Below are 27,883 nucleotides of genomic sequence, written 5' to 3'. Positions count from 1 at the left end.
AGAAGACCTGAGAGCTCTATTGGGCTGATATGCTAGCAGAAGACCTGAGAGCTCTATTGGGCTGGTATGCTAGCAGAAGACCTGAGAGCTCTATTGGGCTGGTATGCTAGCAGAAGGTCTTTCAGACGAAGGGATGCAAGAGGAAGGACTGGGACAGGGTTCACAGAGAAGGCTTAAGCCCTAGTCCTGGACTAAACCACACGTTCAATGTTAAGTCTCCATTGAAGATGTTTTCTAGTCTAGTCAAGCTTAAGCCTTGTCTGGGAAACTGGCTCATAATGTCTCAAAGCAAGGGGAGAAAACATAATCATGCTCAAAGTTTGGGCGACACCTGAAATAGTGTAATAGTGTAATAAACATTTCACATAAAAAAATGTTATCACAAATCACAAATCAGCACAGTTTAAATTCAAAACACCATGATGGTCAAAGTACAGACGTACAGTAGAGGAGGAGGTTGGGCCCAGTGGTGTAGTCTAGGTGATACGCAGGACTACGCCGTGTACCCACTAGGAAAGGCCAAGGATTTCCACTTAAACATGTGTGAGGACACGTAACAGCGTTTTGTGACAGAACTTTCACTTTCATTCATAGAATTCACCCCGTCTGTGTTACGAAGCACTTGACTTTTGGACCATTGGGACTGACTATAGCTCATATACCATCAACATGGGGGAGATGCGACATGAAATATGTCAAAATGCAGCACTATCATGCACAGATCAGCTTTCTAACATTAAAGGGCCGGTTTCACAGACAAGGCTTAAGCCTAATCCTAGACTAAAAAACATCTTCAATGGAGATTTTACATTGAAAGTGTGATTTAGTCCAGGACTAGGCTTAAGCCTTGTCTCTGAAACCGGCCCGTAATGTTAGATATATAACGTTAGACAGGGAGCGCAGATTTTTTTTTATGGACGATATGAGGCCGGGAGGGAAAAATCACAGTATACCCACTAGACTACACCACTGGTACAGCCGTACAGTAGAGGAGGAGGCGGGGCCTACCTAGTACAGGTTAGGGTGAGGAGGAGGAGGAGGAGGCGGGGCCTACCTAGTACAGGTTAGGGTTAGGAGGGGGAGGAGGCGGGGCCTACCTAGTACAGGTTAGGGGGAGGAGGAGGAGGAGGGGCCTACCTAGTACAGGTTAGGGTGAGGAGGAGGAGGAGGAGGCGGGGCCTACCTAGTACAGGTTAGGGATAGGAGGAGGAGGAGGAGGCGGGGCCTACCTAGTACAGGTTAGGGATAGGAGGGGGAGGAGGAGGCGGGGCCTACCTAGTACAGGTTAGGGTTAGGAGGGGGAGGAGGAGGAGGCGGGGCCTACCTAGTACAGGTTAGGAGGGGGAGGAGGAGGAGGAGGCGGGGCCTACCTAGTACAGGTTAGGGATAGGAGGGGGAGGAGGAGGCGGGGCCTACCTAGTACAGGTTAGGGTTAGGAGGGGGAGGAGGAGGAGGAGGGGCCTACCTAGTACAGGTTAGGAGGGGGAGGAGGAGGAGGAGGCGGGGCCTACCTAGTACAGGTTAGGAGGGGGAGGAGGAGGAGGAGGCGGGGCCTACCTAGTACAGGTTAGGAGGGGGAGGAGGAGGAGGAGGCGGGGCCTACCTAGTACAGGTTAGGGTTAGGGGGAGGAGGAGGCGGGGCCTACCTAGTACAGGTTAGGGTTAGGAGGGGGAGGAGGAGGCGGGGCCTACCTAGTACAGGTTAGGAGGGGGAGGAGGAGGAGGAGGCGGGGCCTACCTAGTACAGGTTAGGGTTAGGAGGGGGAGGAGGCGGGGCCTACCTAGTACAGGTTAGGGTTAGGAGGGGGAGGAGGAGGCGGGGCCTACCTAGTACAGGTTAGGGTTAGGAGGAGGCGGAGGAGGCGGGGCCTACCTAGTACAGGTTAGGGTTAGGAGGAGGAGGAGGAGGCGGGGCCTACCTAGTACAGGTTAGGGGGAGGAGGAGGAGGAGGCGGGGCCTACCTAGTACAGGTTAGGATTAGGAGGGGGAGGAGGAGGAGGCGGGGCCTACCTAGTACAGGTTAGGGATAGGAGGGGGAGGAGGCGGGGCCTACCTAGTACAGGTTAGGATTAGGAGGGGGAGGAGGAGGCGGGGCCTACCTAGTACAGGTTAGGGTTAGGAGGGGGAGGAGGCGGGGCCTACCTAGTACAGGTTAGGGGGAGGAGGAGGAGGAGGAGGCGGGGCCTACCTAGTACAGGTTAGGGTTAGGAGGGGGAGGAGGAGGCGGGGCCTACCTAGTACAGGTTAGGGTTAGGAGGAGGCGGGGCCTACCTAGTACAGGTTAGGAGGGGGAGGAGGAGGAGGAGGAGGCGGGGCCTACCTAGTACAGGTTAGGGTTAGGAGGGGGAGGAGGAGGCGGGGCCTACCTAGTACAGGTTAGGGTTAGGAGGGGGAGGAGGCGGGGCCTACCTAGTACAGGTTAGGAGGGGGAGGAGGAGGAGGGGCCTACCTAGTACAGGTTAGGGTTAGGAGGGGGAGGAGGCGGGGCCTACCTAGTACAGGTTAGGATTAAGAGGGGGAGGAGGCGGGGCCTACCTAGTACAGGTTAGGGTTAGGAGGGGGAGGAGGAGGCGGGGCCTACCTAGTACAGGTTAGGGATAGGAGGGGGAGGAGGAGGAGGCGGGGCCTACCTAGTACAGGTTAGGGTTAGGAGGAGGAGGAGGCGGGGCCTACCTAGTACAGGTTAGGGATAGGAGGGGGAGGAGGAGGAGGCGGGGCCTACCTAGTACAGGTTAGGGTTAGGAGGGGGAGGAGGCGGGGCCTACCTAGTACAGGTTAGGGGGAGGAGGAGGAGGCGGGGCCTACCTAGTACAGGTTAGGGATAGGAGGGGGAGGAGGCGGCGGGGCCTACCTAGTACAGGTTAGGGTTAGGAGGGGGAGGAGGAGGCGGGGCCTACCTAGTACAGGTTAGGGTTAGGAGGGGGAGGAGGAGGCGGGGCCTACCTAGTACAGGTTAGGGTTAGGAGGAGGAGGCGGGGCCTACCTAGTACAGGTTAGGGTTAGGCGGAGGAGGAGGAGGCGGGGCCTACCTAGTACAGGTTAGGGTTAGGCGGAGGAGGAGGAGGCGGGGCCTACCTAGTACAGGTTAGGGTTAGGAGGGGGAGGAGGAGGCGGGGCCTACCTAGTACAGGTTAGGGTTAGGAGGGGGAGGAGGAGGCGGGGCCTACCTAGTACAGGTTAGGGTTAGGAGGGGGAGGAGGAGGCGGGGCCTACCTAGTACAGGTTAGGGTGAGGAGGAGGAGGAGGAGGCGGGGCCTACCTAGTACAGGTTAGGGTTAGGAGGGGGAGGAGGAGGCGGGGCCTACCTAGTACAGGTTAGGGTTAGGAGGGGGAGGAGGAGGCGGGGCCTACCTAGTACAGGTTAGGGTTAGGAGGGGGAGGAGGAGGCGGGGCCTACCTAGTACAGGTTAGGGTTAGGAGGGGGGGGAGGAGGCGGGGCCTACCTAGTACAGGTTAGGGGGAGGAGGAGGAGGAGGCGGGGCCTACCTAGTACAGGTTAGGGGGAGGAGGAGGAGGAGGCGGGGCCTACCTAGTACAGGTTAGGGGGAGGAGGAGGAGGAGGCGGGGCCTACCTAGTACAGGTTAGGGTTAGGAGGCGGAGGAGGCGGGGCCTACCTAGTACAGGTTAGGGGGAGGAGGAGGAGGAGGCGGGGCCTACCTAGTACAGGTTAGGGGGAGGAGGAGGAGGAGGCGGGGCCTACCTAGTACAGGTTAGGGTTAGGAGGCGGAGGAGGCGGGGCCTACCTAGTACAGGTTAGGGTTAGGAGGAGGAGGAGGCGGGGCCTACCTAGTACAGGTTAGGGTTAGGAGGCGGAGGAGGCGGGGCCTACCTAGTACAGGTTAGGGTTAGGAGGCGGAGGAGGCGGGGCCTACCTAGTACAGGTTAGGGGGAGGAGGAGGAGGCGGGGCCTACCTAGTACAGGTTAGGGTTAGGAGGGGGAGGAGGCGGGGCCTACCTAGTACAGGTTAGGGATAGGAGGAGGAGGAGGAGGCGGGGCCTACCTAGTACAGGTTAGGAGGGGGAGGAGGAGGAGGCGGGGCCTACCTAGTACAGGTTAGGAGGGGGAGGAGGAGGAGGCGGGGCCTACCTAGTACAGGTTAGGGTTAGGAGGAAGAGGAGGAGGCGGGGCCTACCTAGTACAGGTTAGGGTTAGGAGGAGGAGGAGGCGGGGCCTACCTAGTACAGGTTAGGGTTAGGAGGAGGAGGAGGCGGGGCCTACCTAGTACAGGTTAGGAGGGGGAGGAGGAGGAGGCGGGGCCTACCTAGTACAGGTTAGGGTTAGGAGGGGGAGGAGGAGGAGGGGCCTACCTAGTACAGGTTAGGGTTAAGAGGAGGAGGAGGAGGCGGGGCCTACCTAGTACAGGTTAGGGTTAGGAGGAGGAGGAGGCGGGGCCTACCTAGTACAGGTTAGGGTTAGGAGGGGGAGGAGGAGGAGGCGGGGCCTACCTAGTACAGGTTAGGGTTAGGAGGGGGAGGAGGAGGCGGGGCCTACCTAGTACAGGTTAGGGTTAGGAGGAGGAGGAGGCGGGGCCTACCTAGTACAGGTTAGGGTTAGGAGGAGGAGGAGGCGGGGCCTACCTAGTACAGGTTAGGATTAGGAGGAGGAGGAGGCGGGGCCTACCTAGTACAGGTTAGGGTTAGGAGGGGGAGGAGGAGGGGCCTACCTAGTACAGGTTAGGATTAGGAGGAGGAGGAGGCGGGGCCTACCTAGTACAGGTTAGGAGGGGGAGGAGGAGGCGGGGCCTACCTAGTACAGGTTAGGAGGGGGAGGAGGAGGCGGGGCCTACCTAGTACAGGTTAGGAGGAAGAGGAGGCGGGGCCTACCTAGTACAGGTTAGGGTTAGGAGGAAGAGGAGGCGGGGCCTACCTAGTACAGGTTAGGATTAGGAGGAGGAGGAGGCGGGGCCTACCTAGTACAGGTTAGGGTGAGGAGGAGGAGGAGGCGGGGCCTACCTAGTACAGGTTAGGGTTAGGAGGGGGAGGAGGAGGCGGGGCCTACCTAGTACAGGTTAGGGTTAGGAGGAGGAGGAGGCGGGGCCTACCTAGTACAGGTTAGGGTTAGGAGGGGGAGGAGGAGGCGGGGCCTACCTAGTACAGGTTAGGGTTAGGAGGGGGAGGAGGAGGCGGGGCCTACCTAGTACAGGTTAGGGTTAGGAGGGGGAGGAGGAGGCGGGGCCTACCTAGTACAGGTTAGGGTTAGGAGGGGGAGGAGGAGGCGGGGCCTACCTAGTACAGGTTAGGATTAGGAGGAGGAGGAGGCGGGGCCTACCTAGTACAGGTTAGGAGGAGGGGGAGGAGGCGGGGCCTACCTAGTACAGGTTAGGGTTAGGAGGGGGAGGAGGAGGCGGGGCCTACCTAGTACAGGTTAGGATTAGGAGGGGGAGGAGGAGGCGGGGCCTACCTAGTACAGGTTAGGGTTAGGAGGGGGAGGAGGAGGCGGGGCCTACCTAGTACAGGTTAGGGTTAGGAGGGGGAGGAGGCGGGGCCTACCTAGTACAGGTTAGGGATAGGAGGAGGAGGAGGCGGGGCCTACCTAGTACAGGTTAGGATTAGGAGGAGGCGGAGGCGGGGCCTACCTAGTACAGGTTAGGGTTAGGAGGGGGAGGAGGCGGGGCCTACCTAGTACAGGTTAGGGTTAGGAGGAGGAGGAGGAGGCGGGGCCTACCTAGTACAGGTTAGGGTTAGGAGGGGGAGGAGGCGGGGCCTACCTAGTACAGGTTAGGGCTAGGAGGAAGAGGAGGCGGGGCCTACCTAGTACAGGTTAGGGATGGGAGGAGGAGGAGGCGGGGCCTACCTAGTACAGGTTAGGGTTAGGAGGAAGAGGAGGCGGGGCCTACCTAGTACAGGTTAGGGTTAGGAGGAAGAGGAGGCGGGGCCTACCTAGTACAGGTTAGGGTTAGGGGGAGGAGGAGGAGGCGGGGCCTACCTAGTACAGGTTAGGGTTAGGAGGAGGAGGAGGCGGGGCCTACCTAGTACAGGTTAGGGGGAGGAGGAGGAGGAGGCGGGGCCTACCTAGTACAGGTTAGGGGGAGGAGGAGGAGGAGGCGGGGCCTACCTAGTACAGGTTAGGGTTAGGAGGGGGAGGAGGAGGCGGGGCCTACCTAGTACAGGTTAGGGTTAGGAGGGGGAGGAGGCGGGGCCTACCTAGTACAGGTTAGGGTTAAGAGGAGGAGGAGGAGGCGGGGCCTACCTAGTACAGGTTAGGGTTAGGAGGAGGAGGAGGCGGGGCCTACCTAGTACAGGTTAGGGTTAAGAGGAGGAGGAGGAGGCGGGGCCTACCTAGTACAGGTTAGGGTTAGGAGGGGGAGGAGGCGGGGCCTACCTAGTACAGGTTAGGGTTAGGAGGGGGAGGAGGAGGCGGGGCCTACCTAGTACAGGTTAGGGTTAGGAGGGGGAGGAGGAGGCGGGGCCTACCTAGTACAGGTTAGGGTTAGGAGGCGGAGGAGGAGGCGGGGCCTACCTAGTACAGGTTAGGGTGAGGAGGAGGGGGAGGAGGCGGGGCCTACCTAGTACAGGTTAGGGTTAGGAGGGGGAGGAGGCGGGGCCTACCTAGTACAGGTTAGGGTTAGGAGGGGGAGGGGGAGGAGGCGGGGCCTACCTAGTACAGGTTAGGGATAGGAGGAGGAGGAGGCGGGGCCTACCTAGTACAGGTTAGGATTAGGAGGAGGAGGAGGCGGGGCCTACCTAGTACAGGTTAGGGTTAGGAGGAGGAGGAGGAGGCGGGGCCTACCTAGTACAGGTTAGGGTTAGGAGGGGGAGGCGGGGCCTACCTAGTACAGGTTAGGGATAGGAGGAGGAGGAGGCGGGGCCTACCTAGTACAGGTTAGGGATAGGAGGGGGAGGAGGAGGCGGGGCCTACCTAGTACAGGTTAGGGATAGGAGGAGGAGGAGGAGGCGGGGCCTACCTAGTACAGGTTAGGGTTAGGAGGGGGAGGAGGAGGCGGGGCCTACCTAGTACAGGTTAGGGTTAGGAGGGGGAGGAGGAGGCGGGGCCTACCTAGTACAGGTTAGGGTTAGGAGGAGGAGGAGGCGGGGCCTACCTAGTACAGGTTAGGAGGGGGAGGAGGCGGGGCCTACCTAGTACAGGTTAGGAGGAGGAGGAGGAGGAGGAGGCGGGGCCTACCTAGTACAGGTTAGGGTTAGGAGGGGGAGGAGGCGGGGCCTACCTAGTACAGGTTAGGATTAGGAGGAGGAGGAGGAGGAGGCGGGGCCTACCTAGTACAGGTTAGGATTAGGAGGAGGAGGAGGAGGAGGCGGGGCCTACCTAGTACAGGTTAGGATTAGGAGGAGGAGGAGGAGGCGGGGCCTACCTAGTACAGGTTAGGGTTAGGAGGGGGAGGAGGCGGGGCCTACCTAGTACAGGTTAGGGTTAGGAGGGGGAGGAGGAGGCGGGGCCTACCTAGTACAGGTTAGGAGGAGGAGGAGGAGGCGGGGCCTACCTAGTACAGGTTAGGGTTAAGAGGGGGAGGAGGCGGGGCCTACCTAGTACAGGTTAGGGATAGGAGGGGGAGGAGGAGGCGGGGCCTACCTAGTACAGGTTAGGGATAGGAGGGGGAGGAGGCGGGGCCTACCTAGTACAGGTTAGGGTTAGGAGGGGGAGGAGGAGGGGCCTACCTAGTACAGGTTAGGATTAGGAGGAGGAGGAGGCGGGGCCTACCTAGTACAGGTTAGGGATAGGAGGAGGAGGAGGCGGGGCCTACCTAGTACAGGTTAGGGTTAGGAGGGGGAGGAGGAGGCGGGGCCTACCTAGTACAGGTTAGGGTTAGGAGGGGGAGGAGGAGGAGGCGGGGCCTACCTAGTACAGGTTAGGGTTAGGAGGGGGAGGAGGAGGCGGGGCCTACCTAGTACAGGTTAGGGTTGGGAGGAGGAGGCGGGGCCTACCTAGTACAGGTTAGGGTAGGGAGGAGGAGGAGGCGGGGCCTACCTAGTACAGGTTAGGGTTAGGAGGGGGAGGAGGCGGGGCCTACCTAGTACAGGTTAGGGATAGGAGGAGGAGGAGGCGGGGCCTACCTAGTACAGGTTAGGGTTAGGAGGGGGAGGAGGCGGGGCCTACCTAGTACAGGTTAGGATTAGGAGGGGGAGGAGGCGGGGCCTACCTAGTACAGGTTAGGATTAGGAGGAGGGGGAGGAGGCGGGGCCTACCTAGTACAGGTTAGGAGGGGGAGGAGGAGGAGGCGGGGCCTACCTAGTACAGGTTAGGGTTAGGAGGGGGAGGAGGCGGGGCCTACCTAGTACAGGTTAGGAGGGGGAGGAGGAGGAGGCGGGGCCTACCTAGTACAGGTTAGGGTTAGGAGGGGGAGGAGGCGGGGCCTACCTAGTACAGGTTAGGGTTAGGAGGGGGAGGAGGAGGCGGGGCCTACCTAGTACAGGTTAGGGTTAGGAGGGGGAGGAGGCGGGGCCTACCTAGTACAGGTTAGGAGGGGGAGGAGGAGGCGGGGCCTACCTAGTACAGGTTAGGGTTAGGAGGGGGAGGAGGAGGCGGGGCCTACCTAGTACAGGTTAGGGTTAGGAGGAGGAGGAGGAGGAGGCGGGGCCTACCTAGTACAGGTTAGGATTAGGAGGAGGAGGAGGCGGGGCCTACCTAGTACAGGTTAGGGTTAGGAGGGGGAGGAGGCGGGGCCTACCTAGTACAGGTTAGGGGGAGGAGGAGGAGGAGGAGGCGGGGCCTACCTAGTACAGGTTAGGGTTAGGAGGAAGAGGAGGCGGAGGCGGGGCCTACCAATACAGGTTAGGATTAGGAGGAGGAGGAGGGGCCTACCTAGTACAGGTTAGGGTTAGGAGGGGGGGGAGGAGGCGGGGCCTACCTAGTACAGGTTAGGGTTAAGAGGAGGAGGAGGAGGAGGCGGGGCCTACCTAGTACAGGTTAGGAGGGGGAGGAGGAGGAGGAGGCGGGGCCTACCTAGTACAGGTTAGGATTAGGAGGAGGAGGAGGAGGAGGGGCCTACCTAGTACAGGTTAGGGTTAGGAGGGGGGGGAGGAGGCGGGGCCTACCTAGTACAGGTTAGGGTTAAGAGGAGGAGGAGGAGGAGGCGGGGCCTACCTAGTACAGGTTAGGAGGGGGAGGAGGAGGAGGCGGGGCCTACCTAGTACAGGTTAGGGTTAGGAGGCGGAGGAGGAGGCGGGGCCTACCTAGTACAGGTTAGGATTAGGAGGAGGAGGAGGAGGCGGGGCCTACCTAGTACAGGTTAGGGTTAGGAGGGGGAGGAGGAGGCGGGGCCTACCTAGTACAGGTTAGGGTTAGGAGGGGGAGGAGGCGGAGGCGGGGCCTACCTAGTACAGGTTAGGGTTGGGAGGAGGTGGAGGCGGGGCCTACCTAGTACAGGTTAGGAGGGGGAGGAGGAGGAGGCGGGGCCTACCTAGTACAGGTTAGGATTAGGAGGAAGAGGAGGCGGGGCCTACCTAGTACAGGTTAGGGTTAGGAGGGGGAGGAGGAGGCGGGGCCTACCTAGTACAGGTTAGGGATAGGAGGAGGAGGAGGAGGCGGGGCCTACCTAGTACAGGTTAGGATTAGGAGGGGGAGGAGGAGGAGGCGGGGCCTACCTAGTACAGGTTAGGGTTAGGAGGGGGAGGAGGAGGCGGGGCCTACCTAGTACAGGTTAGGGTTAGGAGGGGGAGGAGGAGGCGGGGCCTACCTAGTACAGGTTAGGGTTAGGAGGAGGAGGAGGAGGCGGGGCCTACCTAGTACAGGTTAGGGTTAGGAGGGGGAGGAGGCGGGGCCTACCTAGTACAGGTTAGGAGGGGGAGGAGGAGGAGGAGGCGGGGCCTACCTAGTACAGGTTAGGGGGAGGAGGAGGAGGAGGCGGGGCCTACCTAGTACAGGTTAGGGTTAGGAGGGGGAGGAGGAGGAGGCGGGGCCTACCTAGTACAGGTTAGGGTTAAGAGGAGGAGGAGGAGGCGGGGCCTACCTAGTACAGGTTAGGGGGAGGAGGAGGAGGAGGAGGCGGGGCCTACCTAGTACAGGTTAGGGTTAGGAGGAGGAGGAGGCGGGGCCTACCTAGTACAGGTTAGGGATAGGAGGAGGAGGAGGCGGGGCCTACCTAGTACAGGTTAGGGATAGGAGGAGGAGGAGGCGGGGCCTACCTAGTACAGGTTAGGGTTAGGAGGGGGAGGAGGCGGGGCCTACCTAGTACAGGTTAGGGATAGGAGGAGGAGGAGGAGGCGGGGCCTACCTAGTACAGGTTAGGGTTAGGAGGAGGAGGAGGAGGCGGGGCCTACCTAGTACAGGTTAGGGTTAGGAGGGGGAGGAGGCGGGGCCTACCTAGTACAGGTTAGGAGGGGGAGGAGGAGGCGGGGCCTACCTAGTACAGGTTAGGGATAGGAGGAGGAGGAGGAGGCGGGGCCTACCTAGTACAGGTTAGGGATAGGAGGAGGAGGAGGAGGCGGGGCCTACCTAGTACAGGTTAGGGTTAGGAGGAGGAGGAGGAGGCGGGGCCTACCTAGTACAGGTTAGGAGGGGGAGGAGGAGGCGGGGCCTACCTAGTACAGGTTAGGGATAGGAGGGGGAGGAGGAGGCGGGGCCTACCTAGTACAGGTTAGGGTTAGGAGGAGGAGGAGGAGGAGGCGGGGCCTACCTAGTACAGGTTAGGGATAGGAGGGGGAGGAGGAGGCGGGGCCTACCTAGTACAGGTTAGGGTTAGGAGGGGGAGGAGGAGGAGGCGGGGCCTACCTAGTACAGGTTAGGGTTAGGAGGGGGAGGAGGCGGGGCCTACCTAGTACAGGTTAGGAGGGGGAGGAGGAGGCGGGGCCTACCTAGTACAGGTTAGGGATAGGAGGGGGAGGAGGAGGCGGGGCCTACCTAGTACAGGTTAGGGATAGGAGGGGGAGGAGGAGGAGGCGGGGCCTACCTAGTACAGGTTAGGATTAGGAGGGGGAGGAGGAGGCGGGGCCTACCTAGTACAGGTTAGGGTTAGGAGGGGGAGGAGGAGGAGGCGGGGCCTACCTAGTACAGGTTAGGAGGCGGAGGAGGAGGAGGAGGCGGGGCCTACCTAGTACAGGTTAGGGTTAGGAGGGGGAGGAGGCGGGGCCTACCTAGTACAGGTTAGGGTTAGGAGGAGGAGGAGGAGGCGGGGCCTACCTAGTACAGGTTAGGATTAGGAGGAGGAGGAGGAGGAGGCGGGGCCTACCTAGTACAGGTTAGGAGGAGGAGGAGGAGGAGGCGGGGCCTACCTAGTACAGGTTAGGGTTAGGAGGAGGAGGAGGAGGCGGGGCCTACCTAGTACAGGTTAGGGTTAGGAGGCGGAGGAGGAGGCGGGGCCTACCTAGTACAGGTTAGGGTTAGGAGGGGGAGGAGGAGGCGGGGCCTACCTAGTACAGGTTAGGGTTAGGAGGAAGAGGAGGAGGCGGGGCCTACCTAGTACAGGTTAGGAGGAGGAGGAGGAGGAGGAGGAGGAGGCGGGGCCTACCTAGTACAGGTTAGGGGGAGGAGGAGGGGGAGGCGGGGCCTACCTAGTACAGGTTAGGGTTAGGAGGGGGAGGAGGCGGCGGGGCCTACCTAGTACAGGTTAGGGGGAGGAGGAGGAGGAGGAGGCGGGGCCTACCTAGTACAGGTTAGGGATAGGAGGAGGAGGAGGAGGAGGCGGGGCCTACCTAGTACAGGTTAGGGTTAGGAGGGGGAGGAGGAGGCGGGGCCTACCTAGTACAGGTTAGGGGGAGGAGGAGGAGGAGGCGGGGCCTACCTAGTACAGGTTAGGGTTAGGAGGGGGAGGAGGAGGCGGGGCCTACCTAGTACAGGTTAGGGTTAGGAGGGGGAGGAGGAGGCGGGGCCTACCTAGTACAGGTTAGGGGGAGGAGGAGGAGGAGGCGGGGCCTACCTAGTACAGGTTAGGGATAGGAGGGGGAGGAGGAGGAGGCGGGGCCTACCTAGTACAGGTTAGGGTTAGGAGGGGGAGGGGGAGGAGGCGGGGCCTACCTAGTACAGGTTAGGGTTAGGAGGAGGGGGAGGAGGCGGGGCCTACCTAGTACAGGTTAGGGTTAGGAGGGGGAGGAGGAGGCGGGGCCTACCTAGTACAGGTTAGGGTTAGGAGGGGGAGGAGGAGGCGGGGCCTACCTAGTACAGGTTAGGGTTAGGAGGGGGAGGAGGCGGGGCCTACCTAGTACAGGTTAGGGTTAGGAGGGGGAGGAGGCGGGGCCTACCTAGTACAGGTTAGGGTTGGGAGGAGGAGGAGGCGGGGCCTACCTAGTACAGGTTAGGGTTAGGAGGCGGAGGAGGCGGGGCCTACCTAGTACAGGTTAGGGTTAGGAGGGGGAGGGGGAGGAGGCGGGGCCTACCTAGTACAGGTTAGGGTTAGGAGGCGGAGGAGGAGGCGGGGCCTACCTAGTACAGGTTAGGAGGCGGAGGAGGAGGAGGAGGCGGGGCCTACCTAGTACAGGTTAGGGTTAGGAGGGGGAGGAGGAGGCGGGGCCTACCTAGTACAGGTTAGGGTTAGGAGGGGGAGGGGGAGGAGGCGGGGCCTACCTAGTACAGGTTAGGGTTAGGAGGCGGAGGAGGCGGGGCCTACCTAGTACAGGTTAGGGTTAGGAGGGGGAGGAGGAGGAGGCGGGGCCTACCTAGTACAGGTTAGGAGGGGGAGGAGGAGGCGGGGCCTACCTAGTACAGGTTAGGGTTAGGAGGAGGGGGAGGAGGCGGGGCCTACCTAGTACAGGTTAGGGTTAGGAGGGGGAGGAGGAGGCGGGGCCTACCTAGTACAGGTTAGGGTTAGGAGGAGGAGGAGGAGGCGGGGCCTACCTAGTACAGGTTAGGAGGCGGAGGAGGAGGAGGAGGCGGGGCCTACCTAGTACAGGTTAGGGTTAGGAGGGGGAGGAGGCGGGGCCTACCTAGTACAGGTTAGGGTTAGGAGGAGGAGGAGGCGGGGCCTACCTAGTACAGGTTAGGGTTAGGAGGGGGAGGAGGAGGCGGGGCCTACCTAGTACAGGTTAGGGTTAGGAGGAGGAGGAGGAGGCGGGGCCTACCTAGTACAGGTTAGGGTTAGGAGGAAGAGGAGGCGGGGCCTACCTAGTACAGGTTAGGGTTAGGAGGGGGAGGAGGAGGCGGGGCCTACCTAGTACAGGTTAGGGTTAGGAGGAGGGGGAGGAGGCGGGGCCTACCTAGTACAGGTTAGGGTTAGGAGGGGGAGGAGGCGGGGCCTACCTAGTACAGGTTAGGGTTAAGAGGAGGAGGAGGAGGCGGGGCCTACCTAGTACAGGTTAGGGTTAGGAGGGGGAGGAGGAGGCGGGGCCTACCTAGTACAGGTTAGGGTTAGGAGGGGGAGGAGGCGGGGCCTACCTAGTACAGGTTAGGGTTAGGAGGCGGAGGAGGAGGCGGGGCCTACCTAGTACAGGTTAGGGTTAGGAGGGGGAGGAGGAGGCGGGGCCTACCTAGTACAGGTTAGGATTAGGAGGGGGAGGAGGCGGGGCCTACCTAGTACAGGTTAGGGTTAGGAGGGGGAGGAGGAGGCGGGGCCTACCTAGTACAGGTTAGGGTTAGGAGGGGGAGGAGGAGGCGGGGCCTACCTAGTACAGGTTAGGATTAGGAGGGGGAGGAGGCGGGGCCTACCTAGTACAGGTTAGGGTTAGGAGGGGGAGGAGGAGGCGGGGCCTACCTAGTACAGGTTAGGGATAGGAGGGGGAGGAGGAGGCGGGGCCTACCTAGTACAGGTTAGGGGGAGGAGGAGGAGGAGGCGGGGCCTACCTAGTACAGGTTAGGGGGAGGAGGAGGAGGAGGAGGCGGGGCCTACCTAGTACAGGTTAGGGATAGGAGGAGGAGGAGGCGGGGCCTACCTAGTACAGGTTAGGGTTAGGAGGAGGAGGAGGAGGCGGGGCCTACCTAGTACAGGTTAGGGATAGGAGGAGGAGGAGGAGGCGGGGCCTACCTAGTACAGGTTAGGGATAGGAGGAGGAGGAGGAGGCGGGGCCTACCTAGTACAGGTTAGGGATAGGAGGAGGAGGAGGAGGCGGGGCCTACCTAGTACAGGTTAGGGGGAGGAGGAGGAGGAGGCGGGGCCTACCTAGTACAGGTTAGGGTTAGGAGGGGGAGGAGGCGGGGCCTACCTAGTACAGGTTAGGGTTAGGAGGGGGAGGAGGCGGGGCCTACCTAGTACAGGTTAGGATTAGGAGGAGGAGGAGGCGGGGCCTACCTAGTACAGGTTAGGGATAGGAGGAGGAGGAGGAGGCGGGGCCTACCTAGTACAGGTTAGGGTGAGGAGGAGGAAGAGGAGGAGGCGGGGCCTACCTAGTACAGGTTAGGGATAGGAGGAGGAGGAGGCGGGGCCTACCTAGTACAGGTTAGGAGGCGGAGGAGGAGGAGGCGGGGCCTACCTAGTACAGGTTAGGGTTAAGAGGAGGAGGAGGCGGGGCCTACCTAGTACAGGTTAGGGTTAGGAGGGGGAGGAGGAGGCGGGGCCTACCTAGTACAGGTTAGGAGGCGGAGGAGGAGGAGGCGGGGCCTACCTAGTACAGGTTAGGAGGGGGAGGAGGAGGCGGGGCCTACCTAGTACAGGTTAGGGTGAGGAGGAGGAGGAGGCGGGGCCTACCTAGTACAGGTTAGGGTTAGGAGGGGGAGGAGGAGGCGGGGCCTACCTAGTACAGGTTAGGGTTAGGAGGGGGAGGAGGCGGGGCCTACCTAGTACAGGTTAGGGTTAGGAGGGGGAGGAGGAGGCGGGGCCTACCTAGTACAGGTTAGGGTTAGGAGGGGGAGGAGGCGGGGCCTACCTAGTACAGGTTAGGGTTAGGAGGGGGAGGAGGAGGCGGGGCCTACCTAGTACAGGTTAGGGTTAGGAGGAGGAGGAGGAGGCGGGGCCTACCTAGTACAGGTTAGGGTTAGGAGGGGGAGGAGGCGGCGTGGCCTACCTAGTACAGGTTAGGGATAGGAGGAGGAGGAGGAGGCGGGGCCTACCTAGTACAGGTTAGGAGGAGGAGGCGGAGGAGGCGGGGCCTACCTAGTACAGGTTAGGGTTAGGAGGGGGAGGAGGAGGCGGGGCCTACCTAGTACAGGTTAGGGGGAGGAGGAGGAGGAGGCGGGGCCTACCTAGTACAGGTTAGGGGGAGGAGGAGGAGGAGGCGGGGCCTACCTAGTACAGGTTAGGGGGAGGAGGAGGAGGAGGCGGGGCCTACCTAGTACAGGTTAGGGTTAGGAGGCGGAGGAGGCGGGGCCTACCTAGTACAGGTTAGGGGGAGGAGGAGGAGGAGGCGGGGCCTACCTAGTACAGGTTAGGGGGAGGAGGAGGAGGAGGCGGGGCCTACCTAGTACAGGTTAGGGTTAGGAGGCGGAGGAGGCGGGGCCTACCTAGTACAGGTTAGGGTTAGGAGGAGGAGGAGGCGGGGCCTACCTAGTACAGGTTAGGGTTAGGAGGCGGAGGAGGCGGGGCCTACCTAGTACAGGTTAGGGTTAGGAGGCGGAGGAGGCGGGGCCTACCTAGTACAGGTTAGGGGGAGGAGGAGGAGGCGGGGCCTACCTAGTACAGGTTAGGGTTAGGAGGGGGAGGAGGCGGGGCCTACCTAGTACAGGTTAGGGATAGGAGGAGGAGGAGGAGGCGGGGCCTACCTAGTACAGGTTAGGAGGGGGAGGAGGAGGAGGCGGGGCCTACCTAGTACAGGTTAGGAGGGGGAGGAGGAGGAGGCGGGGCCTACCTAGTACAGGTTAGGGTTAGGAGGAAGAGGAGGAGGCGGGGCCTACCTAGTACAGGTTAGGGTTAGGAGGAGGAGGAGGCGGGGCCTACCTAGTACAGGTTAGGGTTAGGAGGAGGAGGAGGCGGGGCCTACCTAGTACAGGTTAGGAGGGGGAGGAGGAGGAGGCGGGGCCTACCTAGTACAGGTTAGGGTTAGGAGGGGGAGGAGGAGGAGGGGCCTACCTAGTACAGGTTAGGGTTAAGAGGAGGAGGAGGAGGCGGGGCCTACCTAGTACAGGTTAGGGTTAGGAGGAGGAGGAGGCGGGGCCTACCTAGTACAGGTTAGGGTTAGGAGGGGGAGGAGGAGGAGGCGGGGCCTACCTAGTACAGGTTAGGGTTAGGAGGGGGAGGAGGAGGCGGGGCCTACCTAGTACAGGTTAGGGTTAGGAGGAGGAGGAGGCGGGGCCTACCTAGTACAGGTTAGGGTTAGGAGGAGGAGGAGGCGGGGCCTACCTAGTACAGGTTAGGATTAGGAGGAGGAGGAGGCGGGGCCTACCTAGTACAGGTTAGGGTTAGGAGGGGGAGGAGGAGGGGCCTACCTAGTACAGGTTAGGATTAGGAGGAGGAGGAGGCGGGGCCTACCTAGTACAGGTTAGGAGGGGGAGGAGGAGGCGGGGCCTACCTAGTACAGGTTAGGAGGGGGAGGAGGAGGCGGGGCCTACCTAGTACAGGTTAGGAGGAAGAGGAGGCGGGGCCTACCTAGTACAGGTTAGGGTTAGGAGGAAGAGGAGGCGGGGCCTACCTAGTACAGGTTAGGATTAGGAGGAGGAGGAGGCGGGGCCTACCTAGTACAGGTTAGGGTGAGGAGGAGGAGGAGGCGGGGCCTACCTAGTACAGGTTAGGGTTAGGAGGGGGAGGAGGAGGCGGGGCCTACCTAGTACAGGTTAGGGTTAGGAGGAGGAGGAGGCGGGGCCTACCTAGTACAGGTTAGGGTTAGGAGGGGGAGGAGGAGGCGGGGCCTACCTAGTACAGGTTAGGGTTAGGAGGGGGAGGAGGAGGCGGGGCCTACCTAGTACAGGTTAGGGTTAGGAGGGGGAGGAGGAGGCGGGGCCTACCTAGTACAGGTTAGGGTTAGGAGGGGGAGGAGGAGGCGGGGCCTACCTAGTACAGGTTAGGATTAGGAGGAGGAGGAGGCGGGGCCTACCTAGTACAGGTTAGGAGGAGGGGGAGGAGGCGGGGCCTACCTAGTACAGGTTAGGGTTAGGAGGGGGAGGAGGAGGCGGGGCCTACCTAGTACAGGTTAGGATTAGGAGGGGGAGGAGGAGGCGGGGCCTACCTAGTACAGGTTAGGGTTAGGAGGGGGAGGAGGAGGCGGGGCCTACCTAGTACAGGTTAGGGTTAGGAGGGGGAGGAGGCGGGGCCTACCTAGTACAGGTTAGGGATAGGAGGAGGAGGAGGCGGGGCCTACCTAGTACAGGTTAGGATTAGGAGGAGGCGGAGGCGGGGCCTACCTAGTACAGGTTAGGGTTAGGAGGGGGAGGAGGCGGGGCCTACCTAGTACAGGTTAGGGTTAGGAGGAGGAGGAGGAGGCGGGGCCTACCTAGTACAGGTTAGGGTTAGGAGGGGGAGGAGGCGGGGCCTACCTAGTACAGGTTAGGGCTAGGAGGAAGAGGAGGCGGGGCCTACCTAGTACAGGTTAGGGATGGGAGGAGGAGGAGGCGGGGCCTACCTAGTACAGGTTAGGGTTAGGAGGAAGAGGAGGCGGGGCCTACCTAGTACAGGTTAGGGTTAGGAGGAAGAGGAGGCGGGGCCTACCTAGTACAGGTTAGGGTTAGGGGGAGGAGGAGGAGGCGGGGCCTACCTAGTACAGGTTAGGGTTAGGAGGAGGAGGAGGCGGGGCCTACCTAGTACAGGTTAGGGGGAGGAGGAGGAGGAGGCGGGGCCTACCTAGTACAGGTTAGGGGGAGGAGGAGGAGGAGGCGGGGCCTACCTAGTACAGGTTAGGGTTAGGAGGGGGAGGAGGAGGCGGGGCCTACCTAGTACAGGTTAGGGTTAGGAGGGGGAGGAGGCGGGGCCTACCTAGTACAGGTTAGGGTTAAGAGGAGGAGGAGGAGGCGGGGCCTACCTAGTACAGGTTAGGGTTAGGAGGAGGAGGAGGCGGGGCCTACCTAGTACAGGTTAGGGTTAAGAGGAGGAGGAGGAGGCGGGGCCTACCTAGTACAGGTTAGGGTTAGGAGGGGGAGGAGGCGGGGCCTACCTAGTACAGGTTAGGGTTAGGAGGGGGAGGAGGAGGCGGGGCCTACCTAGTACAGGTTAGGGTTAGGAGGGGGAGGAGGAGGCGGGGCCTACCTAGTACAGGTTAGGGTTAGGAGGCGGAGGAGGAGGCGGGGCCTACCTAGTACAGGTTAGGGTGAGGAGGAGGGGGAGGAGGCGGGGCCTACCTAGTACAGGTTAGGGTTAGGAGGGGGAGGAGGCGGGGCCTACCTAGTACAGGTTAGGGTTAGGAGGGGGAGGGGGAGGAGGCGGGGCCTACCTAGTACAGGTTAGGGATAGGAGGAGGAGGAGGCGGGGCCTACCTAGTACAGGTTAGGATTAGGAGGAGGAGGAGGCGGGGCCTACCTAGTACAGGTTAGGGTTAGGAGGAGGAGGAGGAGGCGGGGCCTACCTAGTACAGGTTAGGGTTAGGAGGGGGAGGCGGGGCCTACCTAGTACAGGTTAGGGATAGGAGGAGGAGGAGGCGGGGCCTACCTAGTACAGGTTAGGGATAGGAGGGGGAGGAGGAGGCGGGGCCTACCTAGTACAGGTTAGGGATAGGAGGAGGAGGAGGAGGCGGGGCCTACCTAGTACAGGTTAGGGATAGGAGGGGGAGGAGGAGGCGGGGCCTACCTAGTACAGGTTAGGGATAGGAGGAGGAGGAGGAGGCGGGGCCTACCTAGTACAGGTTAGGGTTAGGAGGGGGAGGAGGAGGCGGGGCCTACCTAGTACAGGTTAGGGTTAGGAGGGGGAGGAGGAGGCGGGGCCTACCTAGTACAGGTTAGGGTTAGGAGGGGGAGGAGGAGGCGGGGCCTACCTAGTACAGGTTAGGGTTAGGAGGAGGAGGAGGCGGGGCCTACCTAGTACAGGTTAGGGTTAGGAGGGGGAGGAGGCGGGGCCTACCTAGTACAGGTTAGGATTAGGAGGAGGAGGAGGAGGAGGCGGGGCCTACCTAGTACAGGTTAGGATTAGGAGGAGGAGGAGGAGGAGGCGGGGCCTACCTAGTACAGGTTAGGATTAGGAGGAGGAGGAGGAGGCGGGGCCTACCTAGTACAGGTTAGGGTTAGGAGGGGGAGGAGGCGGGGCCTACCTAGTACAGGTTAGGGTTAGGAGGGGGAGGAGGAGGCGGGGCCTACCTAGTACAGGTTAGGAGGAGGAGGAGGAGGCGGGGCCTACCTAGTACAGGTTAGGGTTAAGAGGGGGAGGAGGCGGGGCCTACCTAGTACAGGTTAGGGATAGGAGGGGGAGGAGGAGGCGGGGCCTACCTAGTACAGGTTAGGGATAGGAGGGGGAGGAGGCGGGGCCTACCTAGTACAGGTTAGGGTTAGGAGGGGGAGGAGGAGGGGCCTACCTAGTACAGGTTAGGGATAGGAGGGGGAGGAGGCGGGGCCTACCTAGTACAGGTTAGGGTTAGGAGGGGGAGGAGGAGGCGGGGCCTACCTAGTACAGGTTAGGGATAGGAGGGGGAGGAGGCGGGGCCTACCTAGTACAGGTTAGGGTTAGGAGGGGGAGGAGGCGGGGCCTACCTAGTACAGGTTAGGGTTAGGAGGAGGGGGAGGAGGCGGGGCCTACCTAGTACAGGTTAGGATTAGGAGGAGGAGGAGGCGGGGCCTACCTAGTACAGGTTAGGGATAGGAGGAGGAGGAGGCGGGGCCTACCTAGTACAGGTTAGGGTTAGGAGGGGGAGGAGGAGGCGGGGCCTACCTAGTACAGGTTAGGGTTAGGAGGGGGAGGAGGAGGAGGCGGGGCCTACCTAGTACAGGTTAGGGTTAGGAGGGGGAGGAGGAGGCGGGGCCTACCTAGTACAGGTTAGGGTTGGGAGGAGGAGGCGGGGCCTACCTAGTACAGGTTAGGGTAGGGAGGAGGAGGAGGCGGGGCCTACCTAGTACAGGTTAGGGTTAGGAGGGGGAGGAGGCGGGGCCTACCTAGTACAGGTTAGGGATAGGAGGAGGAGGAGGCGGGGCCTACCTAGTACAGGTTAGGGTTAGGAGGGGGAGGAGGCGGGGCCTACCTAGTACAGGTTAGGATTAGGAGGGGGAGGAGGCGGGGCCTACCTAGTACAGGTTAGGATTAGGAGGAGGGGGAGGAGGCGGGGCCTACCTAGTACAGGTTAGGAGGGGAGGAGGAGGAGGCGGGGCCTACCTAGTACAGGTTAGGGTTAGGAGGGGGAGGAGGCGGGGCCTACCTAGTACAGGTTAGGAGGGGGAGGAGGAGGAGGCGGGGCCTACCTAGTACAGGTTAGGGTTAGGAGGGGGAGGAGGCGGGGCCTACCTAGTACAGGTTAGGGTTAGGAGGGGGAGGAGGAGGCGGGGCCTACCTAGTACAGGTTAGGGTTAGGAGGGGGAGGAGGCGGGGCCTACCTAGTACAGGTTAGGAGGGGGAGGAGGAGGCGGGGCCTACCTAGTACAGGTTAGGGTTAGGAGGGGGAGGAGGAGGCGGGGCCTACCTAGTACAGGTTAGGGTTAGGAGGAGGAGGAGGAGGAGGCGGGGCCTACCTAGTACAGGTTAGGATTAGGAGGAGGAGGAGGCGGGGCCTACCTAGTACAGGTTAGGGTTAGGAGGGGGAGGAGGCGGGGCCTACCTAGTACAGGTTAGGGGGAGGAGGAGGAGGAGGAGGCGGGGCCTACCTAGTACAGGTTAGGGTTAGGAGGAAGAGGAGGCGGAGGCGGGGCCTACCAATACAGGTTAGGATTAGGAGGAGGAGGAGGAGGAGGGGCCTACCTAGTACAGGTTAGGGTTAGGAGGGGGGGGAGGAGGCGGGGCCTACCTAGTACAGGTTAGGGTTAAGAGGAGGAGGAGGAGGAGGCGGGGCCTACCTAGTACAGGTTAGGAGGGGGAGGAGGAGGAGGAGGCGGGGCCTACCTAGTACAGGTTAGGATTAGGAGGAGGAGGAGGAGGAGGGGCCTACCTAGTACAGGTTAGGGTTAGGAGGGGGGGGAGGAGGCGGGGCCTACCTAGTACAGGTTAGGGTTAAGAGGAGGAGGAGGAGGAGGCGGGGCCTACCTAGTACAGGTTAGGAGGGGGAGGAGGAGGAGGCGGGGCCTACCTAGTACAGGTTAGGGTTAGGAGGCGGAGGAGGAGGCGGGGCCTACCTAGTACAGGTTAGGATTAGGAGGAGGAGGAGGAGGCGGGGCCTACCTAGTACAGGTTAGGGTTAGGAGGGGGAGGAGGAGGCGGGGCCTACCTAGTACAGGTTAGGGTTAGGAGGGGGAGGAGGCGGAGGCGGGGCCTACCTAGTACAGGTTAGGGTTGGGAGGAGGTGGAGGCGGGGCCTACCTAGTACAGGTTAGGAGGGGGAGGAGGAGGAGGCGGGGCCTACCTAGTACAGGTTAGGATTAGGAGGAAGAGGAGGCGGGGCCTACCTAGTACAGGTTAGGGTTAGGAGGGGGAGGAGGAGGCGGGGCCTACCTAGTACAGGTTAGGGATAGGAGGAGGAGGAGGAGGCGGGGCCTACCTAGTACAGGTTAGGATTAGGAGGGGGAGGAGGAGGAGGCGGGGCCTACCTAGTACAGGTTAGGGTTAGGAGGGGGAGGAGGAGGCGGGGCCTACCTAGTACAGGTTAGGGTTAGGAGGGGGAGGAGGAGGCGGGGCCTACCTAGTACAGGTTAGGGTTAGGAGGAGGAGGAGGAGGCGGGGCCTACCTAGTACAGGTTAGGGTTAGGAGGGGGAGGAGGCGGGGCCTACCTAGTACAGGTTAGGAGGGGGAGGAGGAGGAGGAGGCGGGGCCTACCTAGTACAGGTTAGGGGGAGGAGGAGGAGGAGGCGGGGCCTACCTAGTACAGGTTAGGGTTAGGAGGGGGAGGAGGAGGAGGCGGGGCCTACCTAGTACAGGTTAGGGTTAAGAGGAGGAGGAGGAGGCGGGGCCTACCTAGTACAGGTTAGGGGGAGGAGGAGGAGGAGGAGGCGGGGCCTACCTAGTACAGGTTAGGGTTAGGAGGAGGAGGAGGCGGGGCCTACCTAGTACAGGTTAGGGATAGGAGGAGGAGGAGGCGGGGCCTACCTAGTACAGGTTAGGGATAGGAGGAGGAGGAGGCGGGGCCTACCTAGTACAGGTTAGGGTTAGGAGGGGGAGGAGGCGGGGCCTACCTAGTACAGGTTAGGGATAGGAGGAGGAGGAGGAGGCGGGGCCTACCTAGTACAGGTTAGGGTTAGGAGGAGGAGGAGGAGGCGGGGCCTACCTAGTACAGGTTAGGGTTAGGAGGGGGAGGAGGCGGGGCCTACCTAGTACAGGTTAGGAGGGGGAGGAGGAGGCGGGGCCTACCTAGTACAGGTTAGGGATAGGAGGAGGAGGAGGAGGCGGGGCCTACCTAGTACAGGTTAGGGATAGGAGGAGGAGGAGGAGGCGGGGCCTACCTAGTACAGGTTAGGGTTAGGAGGAGGAGGAGGAGGCGGGGCCTACCTAGTACAGGTTAGGAGGGGGAGGAGGAGGCGGGGCCTACCTAGTACAGGTTAGGGATAGGAGGGGGAGGAGGAGGCGGGGCCTACCTAGTACAGGTTAGGGTTAGGAGGAGGAGGAGGAGGAGGCGGGGCCTACCTAGTACAGGTTAGGGATAGGAGGGGGAGGAGGAGGCGGGGCCTACCTAGTACAGGTTAGGGTTAGGAGGGGGAGGAGGAGGAGGCGGGGCCTACCTAGTACAGGTTAGGGTTAGGAGGGGGAGGAGGCGGGGCCTACCTAGTACAGGTTAGGAGGGGGAGGAGGAGGCGGGGCCTACCTAGTACAGGTTAGGGATAGGAGGGGGAGGAGGAGGCGGGGCCTACCTAGTACAGGTTAGGGATAGGAGGGGGAGGAGGAGGAGGCGGGGCCTACCTAGTACAGGTTAGGATTAGGAGGGGGAGGAGGAGGCGGGGCCTACCTAGTACAGGTTAGGGTTAGGAGGGGGAGGAGGAGGAGGCGGGGCCTACCTAGTACAGGTTAGGAGGCGGAGGAGGAGGAGGAGGCGGGGCCTACCTAGTACAGGTTAGGGTTAGGAGGGGGAGGAGGCGGGGCCTACCTAGTACAGGTTAGGGTTAGGAGGAGGAGGAGGAGGCGGGGCCTACCTAGTACAGGTTAGGATTAGGAGGAGGAGGAGGAGGAGGCGGGGCCTACCTAGTACAGGTTAGGAGGAGGAGGAGGAGGAGGCGGGGCCTACCTAGTACAGGTTAGGGTTAGGAGGAGGAGGAGGAGGCGGGGCCTACCTAGTACAGGTTAGGGTTAGGAGGCGGAGGAGGAGGCGGGGCCTACCTAGTACAGGTTAGGGTTAGGAGGGGGAGGAGGAGGCGGGGCCTACCTAGTACAGGTTAGGGTTAGGAGGAAGAGGAGGAGGCGGGGCCTACCTAGTACAGGTTAGGAGGAGGAGGAGGAGGAGGAGGAGGAGGCGGGGCCTACCTAGTACAGGTTAGGGGGAGGAGGAGGGGGAGGCGGGGCCTACCTAGTACAGGTTAGGGTTAGGAGGGGGAGGAGGCGGCGGGGCCTACCTAGTACAGGTTAGGGGGAGGAGGAGGAGGAGGAGGCGGGGCCTACCTAGTACAGGTTAGGGATAGGAGGAGGAGGAGGAGGAGGCGGGGCCTACCTAGTACAGGTTAGGGTTAGGAGGGGGAGGAGGAGGCGGGGCCTACCTAGTACAGGTTAGGGGGAGGAGGAGGAGGAGGCGGGGCCTACCTAGTACAGGTTAGGGTTAGGAGGGGGAGGAGGAGGCGGGGCCTACCTAGTACAGGTTAGGGTTAGGAGGGGGAGGAGGAGGCGGGGCCTACCTAGTACAGGTTAGGGGGAGGAGGAGGAGGAGGCGGGGCCTACCTAGTACAGGTTAGGGATAGGAGGGGGAGGAGGAGGAGGCGGGGCCTACCTAGTACAGGTTAGGGTTAGGAGGGGGAGGGGGAGGAGGCGGGGCCTACCTAGTACAGGTTAGGGTTAGGAGGAGGGGGAGGAGGCGGGGCCTACCTAGTACAGGTTAGGGTTAGGAGGGGGAGGAGGAGGCGGGGCCTACCTAGTACAGGTTAGGGTTAGGAGGGGGAGGAGGAGGCGGGGCCTACCTAGTACAGGTTAGGGTTAGGAGGGGGAGGAGGCGGGGCCTACCTAGTACAGGTTAGGGTTAGGAGGGGGAGGAGGCGGGGCCTACCTAGTACAGGTTAGGGTTGGGAGGAGGAGGAGGCGGGGCCTACCTAGTACAGGTTAGGGTTAGGAGGCGGAGGAGGCGGGGCCTACCTAGTACAGGTTAGGGTTAGGAGGGGGAGGGGGAGGAGGCGGGGCCTACCTAGTACAGGTTAGGGTTAGGAGGCGGAGGAGGAGGCGGGGCCTACCTAGTACAGGTTAGGAGGCGGAGGAGGAGGAGGAGGCGGGGCCTACCTAGTACAGGTTAGGGTTAGGAGGGGGAGGAGGAGGCGGGGCCTACCTAGTACAGGTTAGGGTTAGGAGGGGGAGGGGGAGGAGGCGGGGCCTACCTAGTACAGGTTAGGGTTAGGAGGCGGAGGAGGCGGGGCCTACCTAGTACAGGTTAGGGTTAGGAGGGGGAGGAGGAGGAGGCGGGGCCTACCTAGTACAGGTTAGGAGGGGGAGGAGGAGGCGGGGCCTACCTAGTACAGGTTAGGGTTAGGAGGAGGGGGAGGAGGCGGGGCCTACCTAGTACAGGTTAGGGTTAGGAGGGGGAGGAGGAGGCGGGGCCTACCTAGTACAGGTTAGGGTTAGGAGGAGGAGGAGGAGGCGGGGCCTACCTAGTACAGGTTAGGAGGCGGAGGAGGAGGAGGAGGCGGGGCCTACCTAGTACAGGTTAGGGTTAGGAGGGGGAGGAGGCGGGGCCTACCTAGTACAGGTTAGGGTTAGGAGGAGGAGGAGGCGGGGCCTACCTAGTACAGGTTAGGGTTAGGAGGGGGAGGAGGAGGCGGGGCCTACCTAGTACAGGTTAGGGTTAGGAGGAGGAGGAGGAGGCGGGGCCTACCTAGTACAGGTTAGGGTTAGGAGGAAGAGGAGGCGGGGCCTACCTAGTACAGGTTAGGGTTAGGAGGGGGAGGAGGAGGCGGGGCCTACCTAGTACAGGTTAGGGTTAGGAGGAGGGGGAGGAGGCGGGGCCTACCTAGTACAGGTTAGGGTTAGGAGGGGGAGGAGGCGGGGCCTACCTAGTACAGGTTAGGGTTAAGAGGAGGAGGAGGAGGCGGGGCCTACCTAGTACAGGTTAGGGTTAGGAGGGGGAGGAGGAGGCGGGGCCTACCTAGTACAGGTTAGGGTTAGGAGGGGGAGGAGGCGGGGCCTACCTAGTACAGGTTAGGGTTAGGAGGCGGAGGAGGAGGCGGGGCCTACCTAGTACAGGTTAGGGTTAGGAGGGGGAGGAGGAGGCGGGGCCTACCTAGTACAGGTTAGGATTAGGAGGGGGAGGAGGCGGGGCCTACCTAGTACAGGTTAGGGTTAGGAGGGGGAGGAGGAGGCGGGGCCTACCTAGTACAGGTTAGGGTTAGGAGGGGGAGGAGGAGGCGGGGCCTACCTAGTACAGGTTAGGATTAGGAGGGGGAGGAGGCGGGGCCTACCTAGTACAGGTTAGGGTTAGGAGGGGGAGGAGGAGGCGGGGCCTACCTAGTACAGGTTAGGGATAGGAGGGGGAGGAGGAGGCGGGGCCTACCTAGTACAGGTTAGGGGGAGGAGGAGGAGGAGGCGGGGCCTACCTAGTACAGGTTAGGGGGAGGAGGAGGAGGAGGAGGCGGGGCCTACCTAGTACAGGTTAGGGATAGGAGGAGGAGGAGGCGGGGCCTACCTAGTACAGGTTAGGGTTAGGAGGAGGAGGAGGAGGCGGGGCCTACCTAGTACAGGTTAGGGATAGGAGGAGGAGGAGGAGGCGGGGCCTACCTAGTACAGGTTAGGGATAGGAGGAGGAGGAGGAGGCGGGGCCTACCTAGTACAGGTTAGGGATAGGAGGAGGAGGAGGAGGCGGGGCCTACCTAGTACAGGTTAGGGGGAGGAGGAGGAGGAGGCGGGGCCTACCTAGTACAGGTTAGGGTTAGGAGGGGGAGGAGGCGGGGCCTACCTAGTACAGGTTAGGGTTAGGAGGGGGAGGAGGCGGGGCCTACCTAGTACAGGTTAGGATTAGGAGGAGGAGGAGGCGGGGCCTACCTAGTACAGGTTAGGGATAGGAGGAGGAGGAGGAGGCGGGGCCTACCTAGTACAGGTTAGGGTGAGGAGGAGGAAGAGGAGGAGGCGGGGCCTACCTAGTACAGGTTAGGGATAGGAGGAGGAGGAGGCGGGGCCTACCTAGTACAGGTTAGGAGGCGGAGGAGGAGGAGGCGGGGCCTACCTAGTACAGGTTAGGGTTAAGAGGAGGAGGAGGCGGGGCCTACCTAGTACAGGTTAGGGTTAGGAGGGGGAGGAGGAGGCGGGGCCTACCTAGTACAGGTTAGGAGGCGGAGGAGGAGGAGGCGGGGCCTACCTAGTACAGGTTAGGAGGGGGAGGAGGAGGCGGGGCCTACCTAGTACAGGTTAGGGTGAGGAGGAGGAGGAGGCGGGGCCTACCTAGTACAGGTTAGGGTTAGGAGGGGGAGGAGGAGGCGGGGCCTACCTAGTACAGGTTAGGGTTAGGAGGGGGAGGAGGCGGGGCCTACCTAGTACAGGTTAGGGTTAGGAGGGGGAGGAGGAGGCGGGGCCTACCTAGTACAGGTTAGGGTTAGGAGGGGGAGGAGGCGGGGCCTACCTAGTACAGGTTAGGGTTAGGAGGGGGAGGAGGAGGCGGGGCCTACCTAGTACAGGTTAGGGTTAGGAGGAGGAGGAGGAGGCGGGGCCTACCTAGTACAGGTTAGGGTTAGGAGGGGGAGGAGGCGGCGTGGCCTACCTAGTACAGGTTAGGGATAGGAGGAGGAGGAGGAGGCGGGGCCTACCTAGTACAGGTTAGGAGGAGGAGGCGGAGGAGGCGGGGCCTACCTAGTACAGGTTAGGGTTAGGAGGGGGAGGAGGAGGCGGGGCCTACCTAGTACAGGTTAGGGTTAGGAGGAGGAGGAGGCGGGGCCTACCTAGTACAGGTTAGGGATAGGAGGGGGAGGAGGAGGCGGGGCCTACCTAGTACAGGTTAGGAGGGGGAGGAGGAGGAGGAGGCGGGGCCTACCTAGTACAGGTTAGGAGGAGGAGGCGGAGGAGGCGGGGCCTACCTAGTACAGGTTAGGGTTAGGAGGGGGAGGAGGCGGGGCCTACCTAGTACAGGTTAGGGTTAGGAGGGGGAGGAGGAGGCGGGGCCTACCTAGTACAGGTTAGGGTTAGGAGGGGGAGGAGGAGGCGGGGCCTACCTAGTACAGGTTAGGGTTAGGAGGGGGAGGAGGAGGCGGGGCCTACCTAGTACAGGTTAGGGGGAGGAGGAGGAGGAGGAGGCGGGGCCTACCTAGTACAGGTTAGGGATAGGAGGAGGAGGAGGCGGGGCCTACCTAGTACAGGTTAGGGATAGGAGGAGGCGGAGGAGGCGGGGCCTACCTAGTACAGGTTAGGGTTAGGAGGGGGAGGAGGAGGCGGGGCCTACCTAGTACAGGTTAGGGATAGGAGGAGGAGGCGGGGCCTACCTAGTACAGGTTAGGGTTAGGAGGGGGAGGAGGAGGCGGGGCCTACCTAGTACAGGTTAGGGTTAGGAGGGGGAGGAGGCGGGGCCTACCTAGTACAGGTTAGGGTTAGGAGGGGGAGGAGGAGGCGGGGCCTACCTAGTACAGGTTAGGGTTAGGAGGGGGAGGAGGAGGCGGGGCCTACCTAGTACAGGTTAGGGTTAGGAGGAGGAGTACAGCCATAGAGGAGGAGGCGGGGCCTACCTAGTACAGGTTAGGGTTAGGAGGAGGAGGAGGAGGCGGGGCCTACCTAGTACAGGTTAGGGTTAGGAGGGGGAGGAGGAGGCGGGGCCTACCTAGTACAGGTTAGGGATAGGAGGAGGAGGAGGAGGCGGGGCCTACCTAGTACAGGTTAGGGTTAGGAGGGGGAGGAGGAGGAGGCGGGGCCTACCTAGTACAGGTTAGGATTAGGAGGGGGAGGAGGAGGCGGGGCCTACCTAGTACAGGTTAGGATTAGGAGGAGGAGGAGGCGGGGCCTACCTAGTACAGGTTAGGATTAGGAGGAGGAGG

At 61.7% G+C, this 27,883-nt stretch overlaps 1 protein-coding gene across 1 annotated transcript in view; it reads right to left on the bottom strand.

Annotated features, from left to right (window-relative positions):
* Positions 1-27,883, bottom strand: part of LOC308167845 (pyroglutamyl-peptidase 1-like) — a gene marked incomplete at both ends in the record, with an annotated part of 39,973 nt that overhangs the window by 541 nt on the left and 11,549 nt on the right. The window lies entirely within an intron of this gene.

This window comes from Nansenia antarctica, assembly GCF_963989245.1.
Source record: "Nansenia antarctica genome assembly, chromosome: 1".
Lineage (NCBI taxonomy): Eukaryota > Metazoa > Chordata > Actinopteri > Argentiniformes > Microstomatidae > Nansenia > Nansenia antarctica.
The sequence above is the reverse complement of the archived record's forward strand: the minus strand, read 5'-3'. Positions and strand labels throughout refer to the sequence as shown.